Raw genomic sequence first — 16,305 nt, 5'->3', positions numbered from 1 at the left:
GGGGGGGAAGTCCGGACATTTATAAATTCCCCCCGGACGCTATTTTTAGCTTAAAAAGCCGGACATGTCCGGGGGAATCCGGACGAATGGTAACCCTAGCTTGTCCAAGACAGCCACATTTTATACCTGTTAACACTGCAGAACCCTATGAAAAATTGCAGTTATGCAAAAGTGAGTTGGCTTTTACTCCTTCATACATCATTCACAAAATTGTCTACTAAATTCTGATTACAAAATATTAATATTAATTGATATTAATAGATCACAGGTTGACTCTGCAGTGTTGGGAGTTAGAAATACACTCTTCTTTTGATATGTAAACTGAGCAAATTTAATATGCAAATAACTGAAAGAGAACTCTACAATGTCATTTTTAGAGTCTCTTTTCTAAGTTTAATTGGACAACTACAGCAATTCTCCTTATACTGTATGATCTTTCATAAGAAGTTTGAACATAGAAACCACAAAAGCTTCTAGGGAGAAATCATGTCTGGAAGTTTCTTCTTCTTGGGAACTCCTCCATTTTAGGAGCAGATCCCCTCTGACCTTAAAGTCTATGAGATCTGATCGTCAAATTGCTGTACCCATTTACTGGATTAGATTATGTCGATACTGTCTGATTGACCCTGCTCCCAAACTCAGCCATTTTACCACCAGATTCTAATGCTCTTAAAGGCTGAATAGAAAGAGGGCTACCTCTACTCTGCCTGATGCAACATGGCTCTGTTTAAGATGCCTTCAGGGAGTAGCAATTTAAACAAAGCCTGCAGTTCAAGTCATGACTTATTGTACAAAAAAAGAAAGGAGAAAAAGAATTAGCAATTGTTAGATTAGCAAAATAGAAAAAGAATAAATGTATAATAGTTATCCCAGGTGATATTTAGCTGACACTCTCTACAAATTAAATAAAAGAAAAGTTTGCATCTGAATCAAGAATGTATCAGTTGTGTAGTGGTGGATTAATCAGTTTGCAATATACAGTACTGTGCCATCCTTGAACAATGAGCAAATTACTTGAAACATTGCTGTGGTTTTGAGAGATTCTGTTCCATTCTGAGATGCACCACTGAAATTACCCCATTCATATTTCAGCATTTTGGACTAGAGTTCTGCAGTTTTCAATAAAATGTCCATGCAATTACATGTGGGAAAATCCCCTCCAGGTCTGTGTGGCTGCACTGGTGAGGGAAGAGGATGGTGGGAAGGAAGATGCTCCCCTCCAGTATAACTATAGCAGCATCGAGGCCCAGCTATTGCGTTCATTTGATAGCCACAAGAGGACAATGATATGCTAGCTATGAAGTGTGGCCAGCTGCACAAGGTGTATGCTGTTGTGTGTTACTTATTAGGAGTGTTCCTTCTAAAGTTGCAGCAGTGTGTACCTCACCACACATTATCCTCAACCAGCCTAGTAATTCCACCCTGTGCTATCATCATGGCTCTGCTAAGCACAGCACTGGCAGCACACTTCTCCTCCCCACTAGTTCCAGCATAGATCCAGCAAATAAAGGCAGGGTTTAGGCCTAAATTGGATCTCAAGAGAAATAAGATTCAGCAATATACTTTAGAATTCTAACATTAGCGACATGTCAGGCAGTTTGGATACAATTAAAAAAAAAAATAACCCAGAGCTGAGCCTCGACCCTGAGCTCTTACAGAACGTTCCCCAAGAATCTGAGAAAGTCCAGCTTGGACCAGGAATATCATATAACAGTGAGAAAAGCTATTCCCATGGACTTACTAGAACAAGCAGACAAAGAAAGTACCAGAAATCTCTTAAGGCTTTTCCATAAGGAGAAGATAAGAACTCAACTCCCCTGGCTCCCAGGCCTGTGAGCTCTAACTAGGGACTCCCGCACAGGTACTTGTACTATTAACAGATCTCCCAGTTTTCATCGTTCCTGATAAACCCATCTCAAAGGTGTACGTGGCTGTCATGCTTAGGGAGCTGGAGGCCCGTATGTGTTAGACAGAGTCTTTGAGGAGGGTAAAAGGCAATGGAATTGCTAGGAAGGAGAGAGCCAAAAGACTGTGGGCATATGTCTAAAAAGAAGAAAATGAGAGCCCAGATTGCAGCTGTGGGTCATTTTAAAGATTTGGTTTGTGTAACATGGCTTGCCCCTCAAGGGCTACCATCCTGGGGTGAGCCAACACTGATTATTAAGGAGGCACACCTGAACAGAGATCACATGGTTCCCTTATAAAGACCAGGAACTGGAGGAGTGGGATGAAGGACCGTTCAGTGAGATCAGAGGCTGCTAGGAGTGAATAGCCTCCAGCAGAGAGTTCTGGGCCTTGGGATTGAGACTACAGGCAGGAAAGGCCTCGGCGAAGCCCTAATAAGAGGGTAAATACAGGAACTTGAAGAGACTTGAAACAAAGCAGACTCCAGGGGTGCAAGATGGAAAAGACTCCAGCCAGGCAGAGCCTGACAGTGGTCTGCCAAAGCAGGAAAAGCCTCAGGCAGGAAAAGACCTAGGAGTGGGAAGAGAAACTTTAGTTTGTTTTGACTTTTGTTGGATTTAGGATTTGCACTTTTATTCTGCGTTTATTTTATGTTAATAAACCCAGACCAGAAGGAGGGGTATTTTTGACTAGAAAAAGCCTATGGGTGAAGTTTGCAGAGTAGTCCAAGTGGGGAAACTAAGGCAAGGGGCACTTGAGGGTCAATCTTGAGGTCACTAGAGGGTGCCACTCTATGACAGTTTGGAAAAAAATCAATTTACCCATTTTTACTTAAATGTCTTTAAATTCTTGAAAGGGAAACATGGAATCCTGAATTGAGGTCTGAAGCGGATAAGTAGATGAGGTTCTTAGAACTAGGATTGGAGATGGGTTCAAACCACAAAATTTGAGTATGATTTGGGACACCAACATTCACAAAATTCTGATCCAGACTTCAAACAACCCAACATTAATAAGTGTTTGGATCAGGCCCATCTCTAGAATTGACAATTTTTTAGGTTATGTTTTCCACAAGCAAACAGCAAAACAAATACGGTGAGTCTGATTCTCTTTTCTTACTTTTACACAAGTGTATGTCCATTGACTTCAACGGAGTACTCCGATTTACAACAATAAATGAGAGGAGAATCAAGCCCTGTCAGTCTATATGAATGTTATATCATATATCATATGAGAGAGGGAGAGTGAGCACAGTGTGCGTTACTCATTCTTTAAGAGCCGTCACAACAGAACCCCCTTCAATTATAGACGCAGTACAAAGAAAGAAGAGCCTATCTCCTCTTACATTTACATCACTACAACCACAGTTATCTTAAAATGTAGTTATAGATGAGTGTGTGCACACACATTTACACAAATACATATATACACAAATACATGCAAATAAGTGGGTGTAGAGTGGGTACACAAACACACACATGGTTTATTTTTATTTATATTTAATGCTTCTCAATACACTATTAGCAGCAGAGAGCTTCCTTTAAAGAGAAGCAACATTGTTTTTCTCTTAGCACGGACTACTTTGTCATCTTACAGTTAAACAGATGTGTTCTGTCCATTAGAGGCAGATCAATGTTTTGTTTTTTCATGTGGATTTTCTATATTTTGGTGTTACAATTTAGACAATATTTGACCTAGGGCAAATGTGTCAATAGTAACTGGAGGAAACCACAGCAGTCCCAGAAGAAGTGATGTTACAATGTCAGTGTCCAAAGACACAATCATCTAGGCCAGCTGGGATGTATAATTTTTAATAGGATCTTTGGGTTAATAAGATCTTCCCTTGTTAATGAAGAATAAAGGCAGGGGCTAAATCACATTAAGTGCTTCTAAAGAATTTAACAGACAATTTAGCAAAATGAGATTTTCACAATCAGAAATATAGCTCCAATCAGAAAATTTTTACATGCTCTACTATAAAACTATACATAAATCATCTAATGCATGGTAATAAGGCTTATACTGTAGAGTATGTTCTACCAAAGTTGACTTTGTAAGTGTCATTATATTACTTACTATATGTTGGGGTTTCCCCAAGATCTCTTCCACTTGGTTCCCCAAGAATTCAGTCTAAATCTAATTTTGTCACCCAGGTTCCTTTATCTGGCCCTTAGCAAAGCTATGTTGAGTTGATCAGATTCAAGTGTCGGGGGAGGATATAGGGCGTACCACACATCCACAGTTACACAGCAAACCTCTTCTTTTAAGTACATTTACACATTATCTCGCATTTGCTATACATTGCATTTAACATTTTGGGATTGGTTTGGTCACTTTGTAGGAACCAACCCCTGCACAGCATGCTCAGTCCATGCACTGTCCACGTAGAATTTACTCTTTACCTCATCTTACATTCCAGGCTTATTTTATCCATTGTTATCCTGTCCATTGTAAATGGTTCCCTGGGTGTTCCTCCTTATTTTAGCTAGTACAGACATTCTTGTTTCCAGCCTGCTGATCCATTTACTTCCTAATCCTCCCAAGAAATGAGGCCTCATCCATGTCCAGTTACTCATGTCAAGCCAGGCCTACACTATATTCCCGAGAATCATTGTATTAAAAGTATTAACACAGATCCCTGAGATTAGGACAAAATACTGGAGCAACTCAAATGAGTAATGTTACCCACATATATAACTTCATCACAATTGGACACACAGACCCCAATCCTGCAATAATTTATACATGTGTTGAACTTGAACCTAGTAAGTAATCCTGGGGACTACTCCTGTGATTAAAAGGAAGAGTGTGCATAACTCTGTGCAGGATCAGAAGCAGAGTGTGCATTTATACAGGGTGGGCTTAATTTTCTCTGTTATAGCAGTCTACAGAGGGAGTAACTCCACTGAAGTTGCACAGTTTTCCATTTGAGCTTTGATCCCTCCATATTTTGTTGTGAATGAAGATAGGTGATCAGAAAGGAAATTTATGTAAAAACACAGATTCAAAAAAGTACATCAACAATGAACTAATATTGGGGGAAACTGAATATCCTGAAGACAGATGCCACTGAAAAAGCCTGTATGTATACAAAACAGATGTTTTATGAAAAAGGAAATAAATGTGATAAGCTCTTGGCTCAAAAACTTAAAGGGATCCAAGAGCAACATATTATTCCACCAATTAAAGACAATCAGCAAAAGATAGTTACACACCCTAATGAAATATGTGCTACCTTTGCTGCTGCTTATAAAAACCTCTGTTTCTCAGATATTCCAAATTCTGAAGTTATTCAAAAATATCTGGAAGTAGCAGGCTTACCAAAGATCAACAAAATTGATAAAGAAATGTTAGATAAAGAAATAACAGAAGAAGTCATTTTAGAGACAATAGCAAGTATGAAAAGTGGTAAAGCTCCAGGAACTGATGGCTTTCCAGCTGAATTTTACAAAGTATTTAAGGAGATATTAATGGGTCCCTTGAGTGTACCTTCAATGGCATTCTGTTAGGGTAGGAACTTCCACAAGCTATGATAGACGCTATTATTGTTGTTCTCCCTAAAGTTGGAAAAGACAGTACTTTTATACAGCTCTTGTAGGCTCCTATCACTGTTGAATCATGACAAAGATGTTAGTAAACAATACTAGCTAGCTGATTTGGTGCACACTCTCAGTTCACATACACCCAGATCAAACTGGATTCATTAAGGACACACAAATGTCAGACACTATTCGAAGAGTACTTGGAATCATCCATAATGCCTTATAAAAAAAAAAGGTAAATTTCTTTTATCATCACTTTACTTAGAGAAAACTTCTGATAAACTAGAGTAGAACTTCCTTCTTCAAATCCCGTCCCACATAGACATTGGCCCCCAGTTCCTTAAATGGATCCCAGCTCTTTATATCAGCCCAAAATGAGCTGTGCAACTTAACAGGGTTGAATCTCCCATGTTTGAATTACACAGAGGGATGAAGGAGGCATTTCCATTGTGTCCTTTCCTTTTTTCATTGGCCATGGAGCCTTTTGCACAGAAGATAAGGAACAGTGACTGTCATGGGAATAAAACTTGCAGGAACACATAAGAACTTAGCTTTCTATGCAGAGAATGTAATATTATTTTTATCTAAACCAAATATTGTCCTAAAATTTGAATCTAAAGAAATTCATGACTTCGAGAATGCATCTGGATTTAAAGCAATGTTTGCCAAATCTGAAATGCTAACTATAAATTAGCTAGACTCTGAAATATCATTCCTACAGAAGACAGGTGGGTACAAATGAGTAACAAATTCTATAAAATATTTGGAAATTCAAATCTCAAACAATGTACAAGAGCTCTGTGATTTAAATATCAAACCACTATTTCATCAAATGAAAAAAAAATCTGGAATGCTAAGACAAGTATGCAATTTCCTGATTGGGAAGAACGGTCACAGTCAAAATGAACATTTGGCCAAGGAAATCTTTCTTGTTTCAAAATCTCCTTGTAGTCATCCCAAATAAAATCCTTGCAGGAATACAGAAGATGCTAGAATTTATATGGAATAAGAAAAGACCAATAGTGAGTGCATATACTTTGTACAGACCCATTTAACAGGGTGATCTAGCTGTTCCAAATATTTGATGGTATTAACAAGCCAGCTAACTCAATGCACTAGTGAATTGGGAGCGAAACACTGGGTATTTATTGAACAAGAAAATTGTGGCAGCGTAAATATTGATAGGCTATCTTGGATTCATTAAAAAAAAAAATCACATTCTTCAGAAATTTATACACATGCTTTAGCAAAGCCTACCCTATGGGTCTGGGATAAAACTAGAGATAACGTAAGTTCCTTTCCCTTGCCAATGACACCCTTTGCAAATAATCAAAATCTTAACCCAAACTGTGAACCAGAGAGCTTTAAGACTGGGAAAGCCATCAAATACATATGGTTGGACAGCTATTCAGCAAATAAACTTTTCTAACTTATTTAGAGATCAAAACTAACTTTAACTGGCCCACTGGCCCATGGTACCAGTACTTTCAAGTTACGCATTATATTTCTCAACTTTCTAGAACAGCTAACTTCAATAGAATGGCTTCTGGTCAATTAGGAAACAAAAAAATTATGGCTAATTTATATCAATCTTTGCAAACAATTTTCCTAACAAAATAATGTCATTATATGTAAGGTGGCCAACTTTCTAATTTGTGAAAATTGGACACTGAGTGCCGGAACCTCCCTCGCCCTCTGCCCCGCTTCTTCCTCCTGAGGCCCCACACCTGATCCACTTCTTCTCTTGAGGTCCCGCCCACCGCCCCCCACCCCATTGCTCACAGCTCTCCTCCACTTCACTCCCCCACCAGCTGAGAAGGGCTCTAGGGGTGGAAGGGTGACTGGGGAAGGACGTTTGAGGGAGAGCTGCTCTCCAAGGGTGCAAATGGGATGACTGAGACAGGATGGGGGAAGGAGAGCCGTGCTCCGGGGGTGAAGTGGTGACTGGGGCAGGACGGAGGTGCAGCATCCCCAGGGCTGGGCACAAATGTAGGATTTTTTTTGGTTACATAACTGCACTCAAAAACAAAACATTGTAAAACTTTAGAGCCTACAAGTCCACACAATCCTACTACTTGTTCAGCCAATCGCTAAGACAAACAAGTTTGTTTACATTTATGGGAGATAATGTTGCCTTCTTCTTTACAATGTCACCAGAAAGTGAGAACAGGTGTTTCCATGGCACTTTTGTAGCCGGCATTGCAAGGTATTTATGTGCCAGACATGCTAAACATTCGTATGCCCCTTCATGCTTTGGCCACCATTCCAGTTGCACTTTCACAATAAAGAGATCGCACTACAGTACTTGTATGAGATTAACTGAAAAATACTATTTTTTAAATCAATTTTACAGTGCAAATGTTTGTAATGAAAATAATAATATAATGTGAGCACTGTACACTTTGTATTCTATTTTGTAATTGAAATCAATATATTTGAAAATGTAGAAAAACATCCAAAATATTTATAATAAACTTAAACTAGTATTTTATTATTGTTTAATAGTGAAATTAAAACTATGATTAATTGCAATTATTTTTTTAAATCTTGTGATTAATCACAATTAATTTTTTTAAAAAGTTTGACAGCCCTAGTTATTTTATCTCTGTATTTCTCACTAGTGCAAATGCTGCTGGAATACTGTGTTCAGTTCTGGCACCCACAATTAAAAAGGATGTTGACAAATTGGAGTGGGTTCAGAGAAGAGACACAACAATAATTAAAGAATTAGAAAACATACCTTACAGCGATAGACTCAAAGAGCTCAACCTATTTATCTTAACAAAGAGAGGATTAAGGGGTGACTTGATCATAGTCTATAAGTCCCTATATGGGGAACAAATATTTAATAATGGGGCTCTTCAATCTAGCAGAGAAAGGTATAACACAATCCAATGGCTGAAAGTTGAAGCTAGATGCATTCACACTGGAAATAAGGCATATATTGTTAATAGTGAGGGTAATTAACCATTGGATTTACCAAAGGTCATTGTGGAGTCTCCATCATTGGCAATTTTTAAATCAAGACTGGATGTATTCCTAAAATATATGCTTTAGGACAGGGGTCCCCAATGCGGTGCCTGCGGGCGCCATGGCGCCCACTGGGGCATTCATGTGCGCCCGCCTCCTGGCTGCCGGACAAGCAGCCGCTGAAATGCCGCCAAGAAGCGGCGACGTCAAGAAGCACTACCGCTGAAATGACGCAGAATTTCGGCGGCATTTCGGCAGCGACACCGCTTGATGACTCTGCTTCATGGCAGCATTTCGGCGGCGATGCCTCTTGACATTGCCACTTCACGGCGGCATTTCAGTGGCTGCTTGTCCAGCGGCCACCGTCCTTGGCGGCTAGTCGTCCGGTGCCAGCCCCACGGAAAAGGTTAGGGACCATTGCTTTAGGAATTATTTTGGGGAATATCTATGACCTGTGTTATACATCAGGTCAGACTAGATGGTAACAATGATCCTTTCTGGCCTTGGAATTTATCAGTCTATGAATTCATACTGGAATCTCTTGTGCGATTTTAATTGCACGCCTCCTGAAATGCAGTTGGTTCTTTAATTCCACATGGAAGTTTTAACTTGGCAACTTCAAATATTCATGACTTTAAAACTAAGGAATTAAGGTTCTGATACTGCTACCACTTAACTCATTGGAGTAAACTTAAGGATGTGATTAAGCATTTGCAGGATCAGCGTCTTCATTTCTGCAGTCAGAACATGCATTCTTAACTAAGGGGTCACATCCTATCAGTTTACTTAAAACACTTTCCCCAGAGGTCCCACTCATAAATTTTGTACACTGAGATCTTGAAAATGGCTGAAGAACTGGTGACTGAAACTTAGAAAATGCTGAATCAATTTTCTTTGAATTTGACTTGATTTTAAAGTCTCGATACTACTTTCAAAGCAAGGGAAGTCAGAAGTTTTTGTGTCTGATTCTATACCACCTGCACCTTATGCAGTCATTTACACCTATGCAAAGTGAGTGCAAAACATTACCAAAATCGAAGTGGTTGCATTTTAGCATTCACTTTACACAGGTGTTAATACCTACACAAATGAATAGCGGTGGAGAATCAAGCCTACTAGCTTCAGCCATTTTTGTGTTGTTCACACACAAATTTTATGATCAGAACATAACAGGAGTCTTTTAAGTTTACAATATAGTGTGATTTTCAAAGGCCCCAGAAACAGTTGCTGAAACAGATCTTGCCCAAACTTTCAAAATAACTCTTAGGCTGAGACCAAGCATGGGAAACTTCTGCCCTAGTCATATGTGCAACCTGTTCCAACTAGAACGACCCTGTGATTAAAAGAAATCAAAGAGCATACATTTAAAGAAGAAGGTTCAGTGACATCAGCCATGGTGGAAGACTGCAGGTGCCCAACCACCTATGTTTTTTGTTCTTTTATAGGAGGGGTGTTCTTAAATGTTTTTTTTTTTTTGTAACTTGAGATCATGGTATAGAAGACTAGCTCAATGGATCTCTCTCCAAAGAAAGGAACATTTAATGGCTGAATCCTCAGAGATAAGCCACCCATCCTGGTGAGACTGCAGCACAGATAGTCTTCAGCAGAACTTGCCCCCAAGGAAGACTTTAGTTCCCATCATACATAATCTGATTTTGATAGATCCAGTAGCAGCACTGCACTGGATTAACACTAAACTGACTCATCATGTCAATACAGAACTACTAAAGCTATTTAAGTGGCAGTGGGGTGGGAAGGAAAGATGGATTTTTTTCTGAAATTTTAAATAGGTAGAACCAAATACCCCATTAAAAAAAAAAATCACACTTGGCAAAGTTAGTTTGCCCTTGAAAGGATACTATACAATTTATTTTTTATGTCGCACCCTTCATGCAGTTTCCAGTGAAAGTCCATTGCAGATAAAGTTAAAAAGAGGAGTGTTTTAATAAAAGATATGGAGACTGTAAGTGAGTCAATGGTTCAGAGGGAAGAAGGAAGGTACGAGATTTTCAGATAGCTGCAGCAGCCTAAGTGAAGGAACAATACCTTCAAGCTACGAAAAGGAGGCCAAGTCTAGAAGAAAAGTGTGAGCAAGTAATACAGTGAGGGGATGTGGGGCAAGAATATGGGGTGAAACAAGTACATATTGAATTTTGAACCGGATTTGATATGTTTAAGACTGAGTTGTGGTTTTATTAAAAAAGTTACCATTTAAACTATGGTGATATACCATGAACATTTTGTTTCTACCGGCTATTAGATTCAATGTATATAGATTCGGTTTTTGTGCATTCAATACAGTGTACATATATATCATATCATATATACACAGATCTATTTAGAGCTGATTGTATATACATATGTATCTCATAAGACAAAATGCATCAGATAAACTTGAATGTATTATATGAGTATTGGCATGTACCTTTTTTTAAAAAAAAAGTTTTATACCAGTTCTCTGTTGCTTTAATCGTGTATGCTTCATCATTTGGGCCCTCCATCCCACCTAATGGACTTCAGTGAGGCTTAGGGTGACCAGATGTCCCGATTTTATAGGGACAGTCCCGATTTTTGGGTCTTTTTCTTCTATAGGCTCCTATTACCATCCACCCCCTGGTCCCGATTTTTCACATTTTCTGTCTGGTCGTCCTAGTGAGGCTCTACACAGGTGCCACAGCATTTCTTGCAAGATCAGGGATTTAATCTATACTAGCCTTAACCCATTAATCAGACATTCTAGTAAAGCAGTTATAGATATATTTTCTATAAGCTGCACCCTGTAGAGGGCAATATGATGTCTCCCTCACGCATACTAATGTAACACACTGTTACAATTGATCATACAGAAATACTTGACTTCTGAGGTATTAAGAAAAGAGGCAGGTCCAAAACTATAAAGACAGAATTATGCAAACCATTATTTTGTAAATCTAAAGGGTATTAATTAGGATTTTTTTTTTATTACAGAGAAGCAGCAATGGCCCAGTGAACCAACCAAGTGAGCTGGGAATACCCTAGTTCTGCCACTAACTTGCTTTCTCTGGCCTCCTGAAACAAACTCATTGTTCTCATTGACCACACTGTGTAAATAGTGATAATGATGCTTACCTCTCTCAGTGGGGTGTTGTACGTATTGATTAATGTACATACAATGTTTTGGAAATGTAAAGTATTAGATGAGTGCTAAGCATCATTATCATTGGGAGGGTAAGTATATTATTTTAAATTAACTCAGCATTTTACATACAGTACATTGGTCAACACTCAAAAGTTTGTTTGCCTTTTTTTCGGGGGGGAGAGAAACAGATTTTTCCCTCTCCCCACTCCCACTAATTCCACCTCACTAACAAGTAAGTTGTAAAGTAATTTTAAAAGAAATCTAACAGGTTTCCTGGGGTGAGGTGGTGATATTCCAGAGAGAAAACATTTGCACCATAAGAAAGATCCCCCATAAAACAGTTTCTGCACATAGAGACCTTGAAAAAGAAAGGGAAGCAGAAGAACAGTAAAGGCAATGACACTTCTGATATATTTTAAAATGTGCTTAAAATGACTTTGAATGGCGACACTGTCCAATAAACAAGGATCCCTTTAAAAAAACCAACGACCTTCTGCTGTTAGTGAAAGCCTGTAACAACTGAGAAATAATTTTTGTATTTACATCAGTCATTTTTTCCCAATTATTAAAAAGTTCGAATTTACTTGTCCCTAAATTTTTTGCTCTGATGGGTACTTAGCTGATTTATCACATCAAACAAATAGAGTCATTAGTGTACTCAAAAGAAAACAAAAATCAATCTTGCCATCTGGTCATAATTTAGTGATTGAGGATTTAATTGTTAAGGAGTCATTCTTCATTTTTTACATTTATATAGTTTGCTAGCACAAATGGAAGAAAATTAAAGCACTAATGTAGGGCCAAATTGTCTGCAGGGGTAAATTGGTACAGTTCTACTGAAGTCAACAGAACTGCGTCAATTTACACCAGTAGAGAATTTGGCCCATAACGTGTCAAGCACTAGAGTTTTGTTTGAGGATTTCATGATACTCAGAAAGAATACAGCTGTGAATCTAGCAAGAAGCAATTAGGATTACAATTTCAAGTGTTGTCTAAAGGTTCACTCCTGTTAATTCTGTTTAAGTTAATCGGATTCATTCGGATCAAGAAATCCACAATGCTTTGAAAGCTTTCCTGGCAATCATTTCTTTTGTCTATGATGAAAACAGGCTCTGGCTACTGTCTTCTTTTAGTACAGGAAAAGCAGGCACTTACAGAATCATTGCCATGCTCTGGCAAAGTGTTTTATTCATATCCCATTAAACTATCATGCACTTTTTTTAGTTTCCATTTAGCATCCTTGCTGTTTGGAAAGGTGTTTCACTAAACAGATACCATTCACGCTTCAACTCATCTTATTCTTCCATTTACGAGCCTAATTCATTCAGTAATGCCACAACCCCAGTGTTTCTGATATCACAATTCAGAAACACCGCTGAAGTTTCTTTAATCTCACAAATTCTAAGCCAGTGGTGTAATGGAATGACTCAGGCAGGAGAAACAGGTTGATTGCAATGGGAAAAGCTTCTGTTTCTGTGCATACAAATATCAGCATTAAGGGCAAGGAAATATATAAGAATTACAAGATTAATGAGACATTAAGAGATGATTCGAGCAGTTTTTCTAGAAGTGCCCTCTACATAGCAATTGAAACTGCATCACCCATACACATAAATATGAGCAACCTCTCCTACCTTATTAAAAGTTGAAAACAGCAATCATTGATTTGGTACAAAGCACTTCCTGGGATTAATAACCAACTGAAAATCCAAGCTAGTTATTCAGGGCCCAATCTGCCAAATTTTACTCAGGTAAGTAGTTCCACTGATTTAAAGGATTGCAATATGTGGCCTTACTCGGGGAAGGTTTTGTGCAAAGGCAGTTGTTATATGACAGTTGAATGAGGTTTTGTGAACGTGCATATTTCTAAGGCTTACTTAAATGTGACAATGATCGTTTAACTCTACAGTTATTATTGCTAATCATTTATATTGGGCCATAAATAGTAGGTGACTTGAAAACAGATAACAGGTCCCAGCCCTGAAAGGTTTACAACCGAAAGGCGCGAAAGACACAGAAATAAGAAGACAGACAATTTACAGAGAACACAAAGTGTCCATTAGAGCCAAACACATCTTGGAAAAGGGATTTTATTTGAGTGTGTGGAGACAAAGGAAGATGTAGGAATCTTGGGGTATGTCTACACCACAGCCACTTCAGAATCACAACTGCAGCTACGTTGCTGTAGCACTGTAGTGTAGACCTTTCCTATATTGATGGAAGGGTTTTTTGGGGGGCTGTCAAGCGATTAAAAAAATTAATTGCATGATTAATCATGCTGTTAACAATAATAGAACACCATTTATTTAAATATTTTTGGATGTTTTCTACATTTTTAAATATATTGATTTCAGTTACAAGACAGAATAGAAAGTGTACAGATGCTACCAGCAGAAGGTTGATTTTCTTTTTTTGTGGTACAGGTTCTGTAGTTTCCACATTAGAGTGCTGTTGCTCTTTTTAGACTTCTGAAAGCATGCTCCACACCTCATCCCTCTCAGATTTTGGAAGGCACTTCAGATTCTTAAACCTTGGATCTAGTGCTGTAACTATCTTTAGAAATTTCAAATTGGTACTGTGACGGGTTGGATCACAGAACCCTTGGGGCTGCCAACTGATGTGCCAAGACTACTTCTGCCCCTGCTTTCCTGCCCCGGCAGCTTAGGACTTCAGTGCCCTGCCTGGTTTGAGCCAGACCCGCTAGTCTGCTGCAAACCCAGACCCAGGTCTGAACCACGTCCCCTAACAGCTGTAGGCTTAACTGAAAGCAACTTACAGAAACGTTCCTGTCTTTATTACTCAGATGTCCAACTCCCAATGGGGTCCAAACCCCAAATAAATCTGTTTTACCCTGTATAAAGCTTATACAGGGTAAACTCATAAATTGTTCGCCCTCTATAACACTGATAGAGAGATATGCACAGCTATTTGCCCCCCCAGGTTTAATACATACTCTGAGTTAATTAATAAGTAAAAGATGATTTTATTAAATACAGAAAGTAGGATTTAAGTGGTTCCAAGTAGTGGCAGACAGAACAAAGTGAATTACCAAGTAAAATAAAATAGAACACGCAAGCCTATGTCTAAGAAACCGAATACAAATAAAACCTCACCAGTTCCAGTAAGCTTCCTTTTAGAGACTAGTCTCCCACTAGTCTGGGTCCAGCAATAACTCACACCCCCTGTAGTTACTGTCTTTTGTTCCAGTTTCTTTCAGGTATCTTTAGCCAGCTGAAGACAAAATGGAGGGGTCTCCCAGGGGTTTAAATAGATTTACTCTTGCGAGTGGAGACCCCCTCTTCACGCTTATGCAAAGTCTAGCTCCAAGATGGAGTTTTGGAGTCACATGGGCAAGCCAAGTATCCATGCATGACTCAGTTTTTACCAGCCAAGCCACATTCCTGGGAAGGTGCAGATGTGGATTGGCATCTTCAAGTTCATTGTTGGCTTAAGTGGTTTTTGATTGGGCACTTAATTTGCACTTTTGTCAAGAAGCTGACCAAATGCTCTACTAGGCTAGTTAAAATCAAGCCAGTACACAGCCAATATTCATAACTTCAAATACAAAAATGATACATGCATCCAAATAGGATGAATACATTCAGTAGATCGTAACCTTTACATAGATATGTTACATGGCATATGTAGCCTAAAATATATTCCAGTTGTATCACATATATATTCATAAGCATATTCCATAAAGCCTTATGGGGGGCACCGTCACAAGTACCTTCTTTGCATTTTGTCAAATCTACAGTGAAAGTGTTCTTAAAATGAACAACATATGCTGGGTCATCATCCGAGACTGCTATAACATGAAATATATGTCAGAATGCAGGTAAAACAGAGCAGGAGACATACAATTCTCCCCCAAGGAGTTCAGTCACAAATTTAATTATTGCGGGGGTTCTCAAACTGTGGGGCAGGAACCCAAAATGGGTCGAGACCCGATTTTAATGGGGTCGCCAAGGCTAGTGTTAGACTTGCTGTGGTACAGGTCCAAAGCTGAAGCCTGAGCCCCACCACTCGCGGCCAAAACCAAAGCCCGAGAGCTTCCGTCCTGGGCTGCGGGACTGAGGCTTTGGCTTCAGCCCTGGGCAGTGGGATTCAGGTTACAGGCCCCCTGCTGGGAACTGAAGCCCTTTGGGCTTTGATTCCCCCCACCCCTGCAGAAAGGGAGGTGGGGCTTGAGCTTTGCCCTCCCCCCTCCCCCCGTCTGAGGTGGTGGCGCTCAGGTGGGCTCAGGCTTTGGTCCCCCCTCCTGGGGTTGTGTAACAATTTTTGTGATCAGAAGGGTGTCACAGTGCAATGAAGTTTGAGAACTAAATTAACTGAATTAACACATTATTTTTTAACGAGCGTCTTCAGCATGGAAGCATGTCCTCTGGAATGGTGGCCAAAGCATGAAGGGGCATACGAATGTTTAGCATATCCGGCATGTAAATACCTTGCAATGCCAGCTACAAAAGTGCCATGTGAATGTCTGTTCTCACTTTCAGGTGACACTGTAAATAAGAAGCAGGCAGCATTATCTCCTGTAAACTTGTTTGTCTTAGCGATTGGCTGAACAAGAAGTAGGACTGAGTGGACCTGTAGGTTCTAAAGTTTTATCTATCATTGTGGATAGTTCTCTGAAAACATCCACTCAGTTTGCAGCGGCAGTCAAAAAAGCAAACAGAATGCTGGGAATAATTAAGAAAGGGATAGATAATAGGACAGAAAATATCATGTTGCCTCTATATAAATCCATGGTACGCTCACATTTTGAAT

This window comes from Trachemys scripta, chromosome 2 (assembly GCF_013100865.1).
Source record: "Trachemys scripta elegans isolate TJP31775 chromosome 2, CAS_Tse_1.0, whole genome shotgun sequence".
Taxonomy (NCBI): domain Eukaryota; kingdom Metazoa; phylum Chordata; order Testudines; family Emydidae; genus Trachemys; species Trachemys scripta.
Note: the sequence above shows the minus strand (reverse complement) of the source record.